Source organism: Neoarius graeffei, chromosome 1 (assembly GCF_027579695.1).
Source record: "Neoarius graeffei isolate fNeoGra1 chromosome 1, fNeoGra1.pri, whole genome shotgun sequence".
Lineage (NCBI taxonomy): Eukaryota > Metazoa > Chordata > Actinopteri > Siluriformes > Ariidae > Neoarius > Neoarius graeffei.
The window spans coordinates 55,469,679-55,484,675 of NC_083569.1; the positions used below are offsets into that span (position 1 = coordinate 55,469,679).

At 43.5% G+C, this 14,997-nt stretch overlaps 1 protein-coding gene across 1 annotated transcript in view; it reads left to right on the forward strand.

The window, feature by feature from the left end:
* The first annotated feature begins 2,413 nt into the window (after positions 1–2,413).
* Positions 2,414–14,997, forward strand: part of dennd4c (DENN/MADD domain containing 4C) — a 108,977-nt gene continuing 96,393 nt past the window's right edge. Inside the window, exon 1 of the mRNA XM_060934932.1 lies at positions 2,414–2,691. The gene's annotated coding sequence lies outside the window, so the exon portion shown is untranslated. The remainder of the gene's footprint in view (positions 2,692–14,997) is intronic.

Here is a 14,997-nt window from a genome sequence, read left to right on the forward strand (position 1 = left end):
TTGACATAGAAAAAAGAGCAAACAATTGAACATGAACTGGAACAGAAAAAATACAACATTATTTAACAAATTTATATTCTTCTAATCGGGGTGGCACAGTGGTGTAGTGGTTAGCGCTGTCGCCTCACAGCAAGAAGGTCCTGGGTTCGAGCCCCGTGGCCGGCGAGGGCCTTTCTGTGTGGAGTTTGCATGTTCTCCCCGTGTCCGCGTGGGTTTCCTCCGGGTGCTCCGGCTTCCCCCACAGTCCAAAGACATGCAGGTTAGGTTAACTGGTGACTCTAAATTGACCGTAGGTGTGAATGTGAATGGTTGTATGTGTCTATGTGTCAGCCCTGTGATGACCTGGCGACTTGTCCAGGGTGTACCCCGCCTTTCGCCCGTAGTCAGCTGGGATAGGCTCCAGCTTGCCTGCGACCCTGTAGAAGGATAAAGCGGCTAGAGATAATGAGATTCTTCTAATCCTTCCGACCAAATTGAACTCAAAAAAGCAAAATTCCTTCTTGAAGACACTTAACAACAATAATAATAATCAGTTTTCAGTTGGTCGGGTTCAATGCCCAAACTGATATTCACATCATCAGTTTTTCTTTGGCTAATCAGACACAAGGTACGCCACCACTCTTGCCGGAGCGGTTGGGGGTTAGGTGCCTTGCTCAACGGCACTTAAGCCAATTCTGCTAGTCTAGGAAATTGAACCAGCAACCTTTTGGTCCCAAAGCTGTTTCTCTAACCATTAGGTCATAGCTTCCCCAATAATAATTATCATCAGTTTTCAGTTGGTCGGGGTTCAATGCCCAAACTGGTCCCAAAGCTGTTTCTCTAACTATTAGGCCATGGCTTCCTCAATAATAATAATAATCATCATTATCATCAGTTGGTTGGGTTCAATGCCCAAACTTATAATCACATCATCAGTTTTTCTTTGGCTAATCAGACACAAGGTACACCACCACTCTTGCCGGTTAGGTGCCTTGTTCAATGGCACTTAAGCCAATCCTGCTAGTCTAGGGAATCAAACCAGCAACCTTTTGGTCCCAAAGCTGTTTCTCTAACCATTAGGCCATGGCTTCCCCAATGATCATCATCAGTTGGTGGGGTTCAATGCCCAAACTGGTCCCAAAGCTGTTTCTCTAACCATTAGGCCATGGCTTCCCCAATAATAATAACAACAACAACAACAAGAACAACAACCATCATCATCAGTTGATCGGGTTTAATGCCCAAACTGATATTCACATCAGTTTTTCTTTGGCTAATCAGACACGAGGTATGCCACCACTCTTGCTGGAGCAGTTGGGGATTAGGTGCCTTGCTCAACAGCACTTAAGCCAATCCTGCTAGTGTAGGGAATCAAACCAGCAACCTTTTGGTCCCAAAGCTGTTTCTCTAACCATTAGGCCATGGCTTCCCCAATAATAATAATCATCATCATCAGTTGGTGGAATTCAGTGCCCAAACCTGTTTCTCTAACCATTAGGCCATGGCTTCCCCAATAATAATAATAATCATCATCATCATCATCATCATCATCAGTTGGTGGAATTCAGTGCCCAAACCTGTTTCTCTAACCATTAGGCTATGGCTTCCCCAATAATAATAATCATAATAATCCAAAAATCAAGACATAATTTCAAATTTAGTAACAAGTCAGCTAGATTTTTAGCAAATCAATTCAAAAGAGACAAAGAAAAAGCAACAACTCTAGTAATTAAGGACTCACAAGGCAACAGCTTACATTCCTCAGAAGACATCAACACTATTTCAGACATTCGACAGCGAACTACACTACCGTTCAAAAGTTTGGGGTCACCCAGACAATTTTGTGTTTTCCATGAAAAGTCACACTTTTATTTCCCACCATAAGTTGTAAAATGAATAGAAAATATAGTCAAGACCTTTTTCTGGCCATTTTGAGCATTTAATCGACCCCACAAATGTGATGCTCCAGAAACTCAATCTGCTCAAAGGAAGGTCAGTTTTATAGCTTCTCTAAAGAGCTCAACTGTTTTCAGCGGCGCTAACATGATTGTACAAGGGTTTTCTAATCCTCCATTAGCCTTCTGAGGCAATGAGCAAACACATTGTACCATTAGAACACTGGAGTGAGAGTTGCTGGAAATGGGCCTCTATACACCTATGGAGATATTGCACCAAAAACCAGCAGCTAGAATAGTCATTTACCACATTAGCAATGTATAGAGTGGATTTCTGATTAGTTTAAAGTGATCTTCATTGAAAAGAACAGTGCTTTTCTTTCAAAAATAAGCACATTTCAAAGTGACCCCAAACTTTTGAGTGTGTACAGTACACACGCTGAATGTGCTCTCAGACAGACAGACACCTGTTAGGTTGTGACAAACATTTTAAGATAGGGGGCACAAGCAACCTGTGTAACACGGAGAGAAAGAAAAGTGGAGCTGAGCGAATGGCTGGTGTTCTGTAGTGTTCTGGGCGGCTCCATTCCGACTCGGAGAGAGAAAGCTGAGAGCTCACAGGGAACTCACGCAAAGCAAAGCAAACATGGCGCCTGGGTGCAGCGCGACACGCCGCTAAAGAGCAACCACAGCACGGAAGGGGGGAAGTTTGTAGCCCATAAAGAGCGCACTGTTGGTTTTGGACGGTGTGCGGGGCCCCTGAGAGCCGGACTGGGCTACATGTCGGCGCGGTTTCCTGTAGTCGTGTAAACAGCTGGTATGTAAACTGTTACTTTGACTCTGGTTTGAGAAGTTTGTTGTTTTGAAAAGACTGTCTCTCGCTTTAAATGTGCTCCGGTGCAAACTCGGAAGTCGCCTTATTTCTACAGTAGAGAGAGAGAGAAGGAACGCAGTGGTGTTTGGTGTTTGTTAGATGGCGCTTTACTTCTGACTTGTTCCCGCAGAGAGAGAGAGAGAGAGAGAGATGGCATGGGGCTCCGGGTGAAGCGGCTTCATGGCGTGGCGTTGTTTTGCCTCGGAAAGTGGATTCAACCTGATCTAGCTGTAGCTCCACTGTGGTGGTTGTTGTTGTTGTGCATGGTTGGGATGTGAAGCTGTGAGTTTTTGTTAAACCGATGCAACAGTTGGCCAGAGCAGGCTGCTGTCTGTAGGCCCCATGGCCGCTGCACTTCAACACAAAAGCTGCAGGTGGTTCAGGGCGTGTCTGCCTCAGGTACACTGCGCTCATTTAGCTCTTGAGAAACACATCCGCCTGATCGGTGAAGTCCGGAAGTTTAGGGCGGTAGCTGATAACGCTTTGTGGTACATTAGTCATGATAATTCCCCATCTGGCTGCCTCTTTTTTTTTTTTTTAATGTCGGTGTATATCAATAACTTTCCAACCTGCTTTTGAAGTGAATCACCTTTTGAACAGTTCTGTTAAGGAGACAGCGCATGCGCAAGTTGTTGTCAAGTGACGTCACGTCCTCATTTGTATAGGGTTGACGCACATGCCCCTTTTCTACCAAATCAGTTCCAGGGCTGGTTCAGGGCCAGTGCTTAGTTTGGAACCGGGTTTTCTGTTTCCACTGACAAAGAACTGGCTCTGGGGCCAGAAAAACCGGTTCCAGGCTAGCACCAACTCTCTGCTGGGCCAGAGGAAAGAACCGCTTACGTCAGCGGGGGGGCGGAGTTGTTAAGACCAACAACAATAACAAGACCGCGAAAGATCGCCATTTTTAAGCGACAAGAAGCAGCAGCTGTACAAACGCAAAGTCATCCATTATTATTATTATTATTATTGTTGCCGCTGCTGCTTCTTCCGTGTTGTTTTTGCTTTGATATTCGTGCCAAGGTTTATGCAAACGTAGCGCCGTAACTGACGTATACAGCGACGTAATGACGTATACAGCGACGTAACTGACGTATACAGTGACGTAATGACGTGGCTCCGCTTAGCACCGCGAGCGATGGAAAAGCAAACTGGTTCTCAGCTGGCTCGCAAGTTGAACGAGTTGTGAACCAGCACCGGCTCCGAACCAGCCCTGGAACTGATTGGGTGGAAAAGGGGAACCGGGTTTTCTGTTTCCACTGACAAAGAACTGGCTCTGGGGCCAGAAAAACCGGTTCCAGGCTAGCACCAACTCTCTGCTGGGCCAGAGGAAAGAACCGCTTACGTCAGCGGGGGGGCGGAGTTATTAAGACCAACAACAATAACAAGACCGCGAAAGATCGCCATTTTTAAGCGACGAGAAGCAGCAGCTGTACAAACGCGAGGTCATCCATTATTATTGTTGTTGCTTCGATGTTCGTGCCAAGGTTTATGCAAACGTAGCGATGTAACTGACACATACAGCGACGTAATGACGTGGCTTCCCTTAGCACCGCGAGCTATGGAAAAGCAAACTGGTTCTCAGCTGGCTCGCAAGTTGAACGAGTTGTGAACCAGCACTGGCCCCGAACCAGCCCTGGAACTGATTTGGTGGAAAAGGGGTAATAGACACAGACAACCATTCACACCTACGGTCAATTTAGAGTCACCAGTTAACCTAACCTACATGTCTTTGGACTGTGGGGGAAACCGGAGCACCCGGAGGAAACCCACGGGGAGAACATGCAAACTCCGCACAGAAAGGCCCTCACCGGCCACGGGGCTCGAACCCGGACCTTCTTGCTGTGAGGCGACAGCGCTAACCACTATACCGCTGTGCCGCCCCTATGTTAACACGTGTTGAATGAAAAATTTTTTTTTTTTAAGTCAAGTCATAAAAGCTAAGAAGTTGTCAAGTAACGTCACGTCCTCATTTGCAGATTTATTAATCTGTCATGTTTATTTGCATATTAAAATGTTGCATGAAGATTTTTTTTTAGGACATAAAAGCTAAGAAGTTGTCAAGTGATGTCACGTCCTCATTTGTATATTTATTAACCCGTTATTTGCATATTAACACGTTGCATGAAGATTTTTTTTTAAGACATAAAAGCTAAGTTGTCAAGTGATGTCACATCATCATTTGTCAAGTCAAGTTTATTTGTATAGCGATTTTAACAATAAACACTGTCGCAAAGCAGCTTTACAGAATTTGAACGACTTAAAACATGAGCTAATTTTATCCCTAATCTATCCCCAATGAGCAAGCCTGTGGCGACGGTGGCAAGGAAAAACTCCCTCAGACGACATGAGGAAGAAACCTCGAGAGGAACCAGACTCAAAAGGGAACCCATCCTCATTTGGGCAACAACAGACAACATGACTATAACATTAACAGTTTTAACATGACAGTTTCGTTGATGTTATAAACTCTTCATTGATGGAAACTTGAGTGCAAACTGTTCATGATAACTGCAGTCCTAAAGTTAGCAAGTCAACTGTAGTCCTCAGCCATAAAAGCATTACTGTAAGTATCCAGAGCGTCTTCCAAGTGCGACTTTCAACTGTCCACATGGGGCCGTCCTCCACAGGAGCGATGCGATGAGACTCCAACCAGACACAGGGCACCAGGATGGATCAGGCAGGTCTGAGGAGCAGAAGAGGTCAGCATCTCGATCCCAGGACCAACATGTAACTCAGAGGGACAGGTTGGGGGGGGGGTGAAACCCACAGGTTGTTAGGTATGCCCAATGTCACCTGAATAAGTAGGAACAGTATACATATTGCACTGAGTACAAGCAGGGACTCCGGCAACTAACTATGACAGCATAACTAAAAGGAGAGAGCCAGAAGGTAACACAGGCATGAGGGAGCCCCGGGACATAAAGCAGCAGCCACTACACCATCAACAAACTCGAGTGAGCAAACGAGTGGAGGACTGACAGCATCCATACATCCCAGTTTACCAAAACACACTGTTTTGTTAACGGTGTTTACCTCATAAACACCGTTAACAAAAGGCTTGACTAAACAGATATGTTTTCAGCCTAGACTTGAACGCTGAGACTGTGTCTGAGTCCCGAACATTAATTGGAAGGCTGTTCCATAACTGTGGGGCTTTGTAAGAAAAGGCTCTGCCCCCTGATGTAGCCTTCACTATATGAGGTACCAGCAGATAGCCTGCACCTTTTGATCTAAGTAGGCGTGGCGGGTCATAGAGGACCAGAAGTTCACTCAGGTACTGTGCTGCGAGACCATTCAGTGCTTTAAAGGTCAATAGTAGTATTTTATAATCAATATGAAATTTGATAGGGAGCCAATGCAATGTGGATAAGACAGGGGTGATGTGGTCATATTTTCTAGTTCTAGTAAGGACTCTTTCTGCTGCATTTTGAACTAACTGGAGCTTGTTTATGCACTTATTGGAACATCCAAACAGTAAGGCATTACAATAATCCAACCTGGAGGTAACGAAGCATGAACTAGGTTTTCCGCGTCGTGTAGTGACATTAAATTTCTTATCTTAGCAATATTTCTGAGATGAAAGAAAGCTATCCGGGTGATGTTATCAATGTGCGTTTCAAATGAAAGACTGGGGTCAATAATCACTCCGAGGTCTTTTACTGCTGCACGTGAAGAAACAAAGGCCATCCAGAGTTACTGTGTAATCAGAATACTTACTTCTAGCTGCATGTGGTCCTAGTACAAGTACTTCAGTCTTGTCAGAGTTAAGCAGAAGGAAGTTCATAAGCATCCAGTGTCTAATGTCCTTTACACATTCCTCAATTCTATTAAGCTGGTGTCTTTCATCAGGTTTTGCAGAAACATACAACTGTGTGTCATCAGCATAACAGTGGAAACTAATACAAAGTTTACGAATAATATCACCCAGAGGGGAGATATAGTGAACCCAAGACAGAACCTTGTGGAACACCAAACTTTACCTCAGTACGTCTAGAAATATCACCATTTGCATTAACATACTGATAGTGATCAGTTAAATAAGAGCTATTTCAGGAGAGGGCCGTTCCCTTAACTCCCACAACATTTTCTAGTCTATCCAGGAGAATGGAATGATCAGTGGTATCGAATGCTATACAATAAATTTGCGTATTTATTAATCATGTTCATTTGCATATGAACACGTGTTGCATGAAGATTTTTTTTTTTAAGGCATAAGCTATTTTGTTTATCAGAATAGAAAGTGTATATAGATTATAACTTGTAATAATGAATGTGTTTGGTCATGGACCTATAAACCAACACACAGGTGTTGCAAAAGCATTTTACCAAAACCGTTTATTTACATATTGTAAATATGAGGAGGATTAGATTAGATAGAACTTTATTGATCCCTTTGGGCGCGTTCCCTCAGGGAAATTAAGATAGGATGGGTTTCCTTTTGGGGCGGTGTAGTGGTTAGCACTGTCGCCTCACAGCAAGAAGGTCCGGGTTCGAGCCCTGTGGCCAGCGAGGGCCTTTCTGTGCGGAGTTTGCATGTTCTCCCCGTGTCCACGTGGGTTTCCTCCGGGTGCTCCGGTTTCCCCCACAGTCCAAAGACATGCAGGTTAGGTTAACTGGTGACTCTAAATTGACCGTAGGTGTGAATGTGAGTGTGAATGGTTGTCTGTGTCTATGTGTCAGCCCTGTGATGACCTGGCGACTTGTCCAGGGTGTACCCCGCCTTTCGCCCGTAGTCAGCTGGGATAGGCTCCAGCTTGCCTGCGACCCTGTAGGACAGGATAAAGCGGCTAGAGATAATGGATGGGTTCCCTTTTGATTCTGGTTCCTTTCAAGGTTTCTTCCTTATATCGTCCGAGTGAGTTTTTCCTTGCCACCGTAACTTTATGTTTAAAGTCATTCGAATTCTGTAAAGCTGCTTTGTGACAATGTCTATTGTTAAAAGCGCTATAGAAATAAACTTGACTTGACCTGTTTGCAAAAAACATAGTTAAACATGAAGGAAAATATTTTGGAAGATATAACTAGCTTTCTATAACTTTGTATGGGCAGCGCATACAATGGTGATCTGTGATTTGGTTGTTCATAACAATGGTGGTCCACGACTGGTCACCGGGAACATTGGCTCACGCAAGCGCACCTCTATCAGGCTTTACACACGGAGTTCAAAATTACTCTCACAACTTGTATAGTGCCAGGATCAGGCTACATGATATTTTTGTCTTTCATGATGGTCACCGTGTCAGATTAGGAAGTCGTAGTGCTAAAATTCTTACAATAGCTTGGTCAGGAGACTGGCAACACTTCAGGTTTGACCCCGATCAATCATTCACTACGTTTACATGCACATGGAGAGAATCGAATTTCTGCCGTTGCTCGACTGAAATCGAAGTTCAAAATGCCATGTATACACCTTAATTCGGCTGAAATTGAACCGAACTTGATTTCTCGGAATCGAGCTACACGACCTAGTTTATGCGATTTCTGCCGAGCTACTTTGTGCATGTATACCCTATCGAGCTAGTTGTCGAGCTACTTCCGGAAGTGACGAGTGACGAGACCACAAGCGGGAAACACAACAGCCTCGGTCGGCATGACAACGAATCATGACAACGGCATGAATCTTTTCTTTTTGTGGCAGTTTGCACTGTTAAAATTTAGCTCACTTACTGTATCACCAAATACATCTGTACAGCTGTTGCATAGCTGTGAATTGTATACATAAACAAGTCATTGTATGTGTGTGTGTATATGTATATATATATATATGTGTGTGTATATATATATATATATATATATATATATAAAATTTCCAACATCTGAAGAATGTCAATAAAAACAAAACAATTGAACTTTTTGTGTGTTTATTAAGACATAAGTTAAATTGTAAGCAAAAAAAAATATTTTTTTGTAAGCAAAAAATGGACTTTAGAAAAATATTATTGCGCAAAATAAGTTGTCTTACAAAACGGTGGTCTGCGCCGGACAGTTTGTAGCCATAGTCTGTTAGAGCAAGCCTAACAGCTTGAACACGGAACTGCTAATGTTGCCAGATTGGGGGTTTTAAGTGCATTTTAGCGGATTTGAACATGTTTTGGGCTGGAAAACGTCAGCAGTATCTGGCAACACTATAGCTCTTCTTCATGACGACAACCGGCAGTGTACCAACACGATGGGGCGTGTAGCGCCACGTGTGGCTCGGGTGCACAATGCACCTTGCACAATAGCCCGATTTCACTTGTGCATGTAGGATTGGATTTCTCTGGCACCCCTGCTGGGACCCTTTGCTCGATTACCAACAGCAGCTCGATTTGGACGTGCATGTAAACGTAGTCACTGTTCATGTCCTTGTGTGTCAAGAACTTGTCAGTCATGGCCATCACAGAATACGTCGTAGGAGTTCTCAAATTAGGTGAGAAATTACAAAAAAAAAAATCGGACATGCTGGACTTTTCATCAGGGTGTCGTATGGCTTCCCAGACATCGCTATTCTTTGTGATACTACAGTACGAGGCCTGTTGGAAATTTGTTGGTCATAGCCGTGACGGATTCATGTTGGAATCGGGCTGACACTAAAAGCCGTGAGATGGAGAATGCATTAAAAAGTACAGTTCATTTGCTAACGTCTCCTCCTAAAGATGCTCAATTTCTCGCTAGGCTCTTTATTTTATTTAAAAAAAAAGTCTCTAAGGATTCAGCAAGTCTAGTGACAAATTTACTAGGTTTAACACTGCTTTTGAAGCTCACATGTAGTTTCAAGGGGTTTTACTCATTCATTAAGAAAACAACTAAAACTGGCTTTTCAACACCTTCAGTTGAAAAGTATGCGCCGTTAATGGTTTATTTATATTAAAAATAGAATGATGATCCGATCTGGTTAGGAAACTGCTTAATGTTGATCCATACCCCTACCAGTCGTCTGTCTTGCACTATCCCTCACATCACACAGCATTTTGTGATCGAAATGGTTCCCTATTCATTCTGAAGGCCAAAATGCATTGTGAATATTCTAGTCTTCTCATACCCTTTTTCCACCAAATCAGTTCCAGGGCTGGTTCGGAGCCGGTGCTGGTTCACAACTCGTTCAACTTGCGAGCCAGCTGAGAACCAGTTTGCTTTTCCATAGCTCGCGGTGCTAAGGGAAGACGCGTCATTACGTCGCTGTATACATCAGTTACGTCGCTACGTTTGCATAAACCTTGGCGCGAATATCGAAGCAAAAACAACACGGAAGAAGCAGCAACAACAACAATAATAATGGCTGACTTTGCATTTGTACAGCTGCTGCTTCTCGTCACTTAAAAATGGCGATCTTTCGCGGTCTCGTTATTGTTGTTGTTGGTCTTAACAACTCCGCCCCCCCTGCTGACGTAAGCGGTTCTTTCCTCTGGCCCAGCAGAGAGTTGGTGCTAGCCTGGAACCGGTTTTTCTGGCCCCAGAGCCAGTTCTTTGTCAGTGGAAACAGAAAACCCGGTTCCAAACTAAGCACTGGCCCCGAACCAGCCCTGGAACTGCTTTGGTGGAAAAGGGGCAACAGGGACTTCATTTGGATGCTTACCCTAAGCTTTGCATTCTGGACATGCCATGAACGCCTTGGGTTTTCTTTCTGTTCGATAACATGGTTATAAGTTGGCAAAATGTTTGAAAGCGCACTTTGTAGTGAAATCCTGTGCAGTTTGAGATGTACAGCTTGGCACCAACACACTCCTATATGAAATGTCATTTGTTATTTTAACATGCTTGAATTTAGTTTCCATAACCGGGATTAGATATACAGGCAGTCGTCGACTTGCGACTGCATTTGGTTACGACTGACCAGTCATAAGTCGGCCTGTGTTAAATGAACGTAAGGATATTGTGATGTGTAATGATACTGTAATCATCTTAAAGTCTGATTTTATCAACATTTTCTTATTTCATTACCTTGGCTCATTATTTGGTTTAAGTCAAACACTGCATGCTACACTGTGTACAGTACAATTCGTTTAATATGTGCAAAACAAAAAATACGAAATACAGGTGTGAAAAATAGAAGACATTTTAGTTTGAGACATTCCAAAATACAAATGTAAAACATGGCAAAATACAAAATTTAGTGACCGCTGGCATGACTGGTGCTTGACTGTGGGTCGTCTACGTCATCAGCTGTTGCAGCGCTCGGGCTGGCGGGAGGATTTGCTCGTTTCATAAACCAGGAGCTGGGGTGGAAACTGTATGACGGAGTGCGCGACCAGACGGTCGTAAGTCGCATAGGTCATAAGTCGACGACTACCTGTAGTAGGTTTCATTCCTAGTGTCTAAATGAAGGTAGGGAAATATTTCTCCAAGCTCCAATGTACTCTCCAGTCCATGGTGCAAGAAATCGTTCCATAGTCCCCTCATGTTGTGGTTAAATTTAGGAGTGTGTGACTGGTTTTTCAAACATCAAACTAATGTCTTGAAAAGACTTTGCTACGTTCAGCTTGTTGATCAATTGGCGTATGACCTTTGCTTTATCCGACTTGACCTTGTGACTGCGTTTCACGTCGTGCGGAGTAGATCAGTGTTTAGTCTGTAAAGCTTCAAGATCACGAAGTTGCGATGTGTGTAGCCTATAAATATATTCCGACCTTATGGTTGCCAAAGCCACACCGTCCAAGTCTGTGTCATGAAAAGTTGTGGGAATCATAAAAGAGAGGCACTTCATAGAGAGCGAGAGACAGAGGTAAAAGAAAGGCATGGGGCAGGAAGGCCGGGCCTTTAAAGCGAAAGAGAAACATGACACTGCCCTACTGTAGGTGCGTCCTTTCCACCTTCAGCTAGCTGACCATTGTTTAAGTCGAGCCTGGAAAAGACACTCCTGGCTTTGGTGTGCATTTCTGCTCTCTCGTGAATATTTCCATCCATTCAAGTGCACTTGAAGCTAGTGCTTAGACTAAGGAGCTTGCTCAAACTGTTGTGATTTGTGCTAGCGTTTGGAATGAGAAGCTGTAACGAGTTTCCTCGGCCAGCCCACATCAGGATAAATCATTCAGCACTCTGTAGTAGCGATGCAGGGTTTCTCCAACTTTTATGCAGGACCCTTTTACCTTTTTTAAAATTTCACCGACACCTTTCTCCCCTCTTTAGTAGCGATTTAATGAATAAGCATAATTAAACTTGTCAAACATTACATTTGTTATTTAAATGTGTGCAAAACATTTTGGCTATTTCTTGGAGCCATAGTACATAAATTCCTGAACTTTCCACTGACATTATTACTGCTTACTGAGGTTCGGGTGAAGCCCGGTCACTTCAACTGAGCAGTCAAATAGGCTCATAAGTATAAGAACTCCATGACGAACACAATTGTTTTACTAATGTTTGTGCTGGGATTTCCACCAGTCTGACAGAATTAAAAAGGGGGAAAAAAAAATATCAAACCTCTGGCTGTACGTGGAAAAAAAAAATTGAGAAGTGCAGCACTAGGCCAAAAATCCTTCTCTATAAGTAGATGATTCATTGGAACTTTTTATTTCCTGCTGTTTCTGAAGTCAGCCGTGGGTGCCATCGCTAGACTGCGTACGGTTATAATAGAGAGGGCGAGACGGTTTTGCCTCCAGGTGGGATTTCTAAATGATCTTCATGCAGCAGTGCGTACAGCTCGCAACGTTACAATCAGGAGCGATTCACCTAATTCATGATTCTATTTGATTCACAATGCTAGGTTTGTGATTCGATTTTCCCACAAAAAAAAAAATTGAAGAAACTCATCTCATCTCATTATCTCTAGCCGCTTTATCCTTCTACAGGGTCGCAGGCAAGCTGGAGCCTATCCCAGCTGACTACGGGCGAAAGGCGGGGTACACCCTGGACAAGTCGCCAGGTCATCACAGGGCTGACACATAGACACAGACAACCATTCACACTCACATTCACACCTACAGTCAATTTAGAGTCACCAGTTAACCTAACCTGCATGTCTTTGGACTGTGGGGGAAACCGGAGCACCCGGAGGAAACCCACGCGGACACGGGGAGAACATGCAAACTCCACACAGAAAGGCCCTCGCCAGCCACGGGGCTCGAACCCAGGACCTTCTTGTTGTGAGGCGACAGCGCTAACCACTACACCACCGTGCCGCCCTGAAGAAACTCGTATTACCAAAAAAAAAAGCCAACATTTAATTTTCCTGTTCTTGATCAACTTTAAATATTCCTTTTGTTAAATTAAAATCTAATACCCTGTCCACACTAGGGATTTTGTACCGATACGAAACTACTTTCGTACCGCAACACACTAGGGGTGTGCAAAAATATCGATACGGCGATATATCGCGATACTTTGTCTTCCGATTCAATATTGATACTCAATTTGAATATCGATATTTTTTTCAAATAATAAAATCATGTTTCAGACGGGTTGTAAATCCAGTACGACTTCCGCACCTCCGCTCCGTGAGGTGTCGCTGTGCCGCTACCTCACTGCAAGGCACTCTTCGTCTTCTCTTTTTTCCCCGGCGGTTGCAGTGAGGGGGGAAAAAAAAAACAGGCAAGCATGGCTGTTAATGTAAACCTAGAGACGCCGCCGAACTTTAAGGCAGATGTTTGGAGGCACTTTCGATTCCAAAGGAAAGGAGAAAAAAACTAAACAGTGAGCCGGACAAAGAGAATGCACTCTGCAAAACCTGTTTCGCTCCAATTAAATTAAGATGCTCCAATTAAGATGCCCATTGCACTTTTCAATGCGTTTCAGACAGTGTGTTGTTCCTGCAAAATAAGCACAAGTTAAATGTTCTCAGGTATATGTTCTCAAGTTTACAAAGAACAAATTGATATTAGTGTTAGCACTGAAATGTATGTGCAGTCTGCAGTGCAAGTTTTAAGTTTTCATAAAACAATTTGATTCTGCTTGTTAAGCAGCACTGATGTGTCCATGCTTACAGAAAAGTTGATAATACTAGCACAGAAATGGGAATTTTCTGTATGTTGTAGTGAAGCAACTCTTGGTTTTGCCAGCAGTAGAATAGAGACAAATATATGTCTGGCAAGAGTGTGTAGTTATGTATGTGAAATGTAATTTTACAGTGGTCAATAAATTCTGATTTTCTTCAGTGACACAGATATTGTGATGTGGTTGAAATTTCTTGCAATATATCGATTATCGCAGAATCGCTGTACCGTGATATCGTTATCGTGGGCAAAATATCGCCATAGTATCGTATCGTGAGGTATCTGGTGATACCCAGCCCTACTGTCCACACTAGCAACTATACCGGTACTGTAGCGGTATAACTGTATCGGTACGAAACCCACAAATGTATGGGTTTCGTATCGGTACTGTAGCGCTTCGCTGTAGTGTGGACAGATGAAGCGGTTCTGTATCGATACAAATGTAATGCGCATGCGCAAAGTCACACACCTCAATCGATGTCTTCGCTGAATAAAATGAAGAACGGAGATTCGTTTTCTTTGTTTCTTTCTCAACTGCCGCGCGCGTTTTATACGATTCGACTGAATAAATGACCACCAGAAATACAGACTGTACATTGACAACAAAAAGCGCACACACGTTGTTTCATCCGCCATATTCTCGGAAGGAAGTTACTCGGTAACCACGGAAACATTTCGCGCACACGCATTTCAACTACCGTGAAAGAAAACCGCAAACATTTCTCGCTAGTGTGGACAGATGCACTAAACTGTACCGGTATACTTTGTATCGATACAGTTATACCACTTTCGTACCGGTATAAGTGTGAACACAGCATAATTCTCTCCCTGCTGCCTTCAGTTTGACTACCAAGCCTTCAGATGTAAAGTTGCATTTGGAAAAAGACGCAGAATTAACCGGTTAGTCACTGTGAAAGTTATGAATGGCATGTTTAAGCCTTAGGACTCAACAAGTTCTACTTCCCATGAACTTGCCTTTGTAATCGAGCCCCTAACATCAGAAAAGAAAGATCAGTTAAATGGTAGCCAAAGTCTGTTAAAACTATATCGGAGCGTGCAAATTCGTTTAAGGATAATGCACAGACAAAATGTCGTGTCTTGATCAGCTTCGTTTCTGAGTGTTTAAAGGTTTCGTGACCTAATTTGAATGTCCTCTCGTGTGTCAGGTGATGACACAACACGGGTGTGGCCATTTTAGGAAGATTTCCATTGAGCCGCGGCATTTGAATGTGTAACGACTGGATCGAGCTGGGTGGAGCTCGCGCTTAAAATAATCCATCTCTAACCTCGAAGCACTTGCACTTGGATAAGGCTGAACCATCATTTTGAAGCTGATTCACCC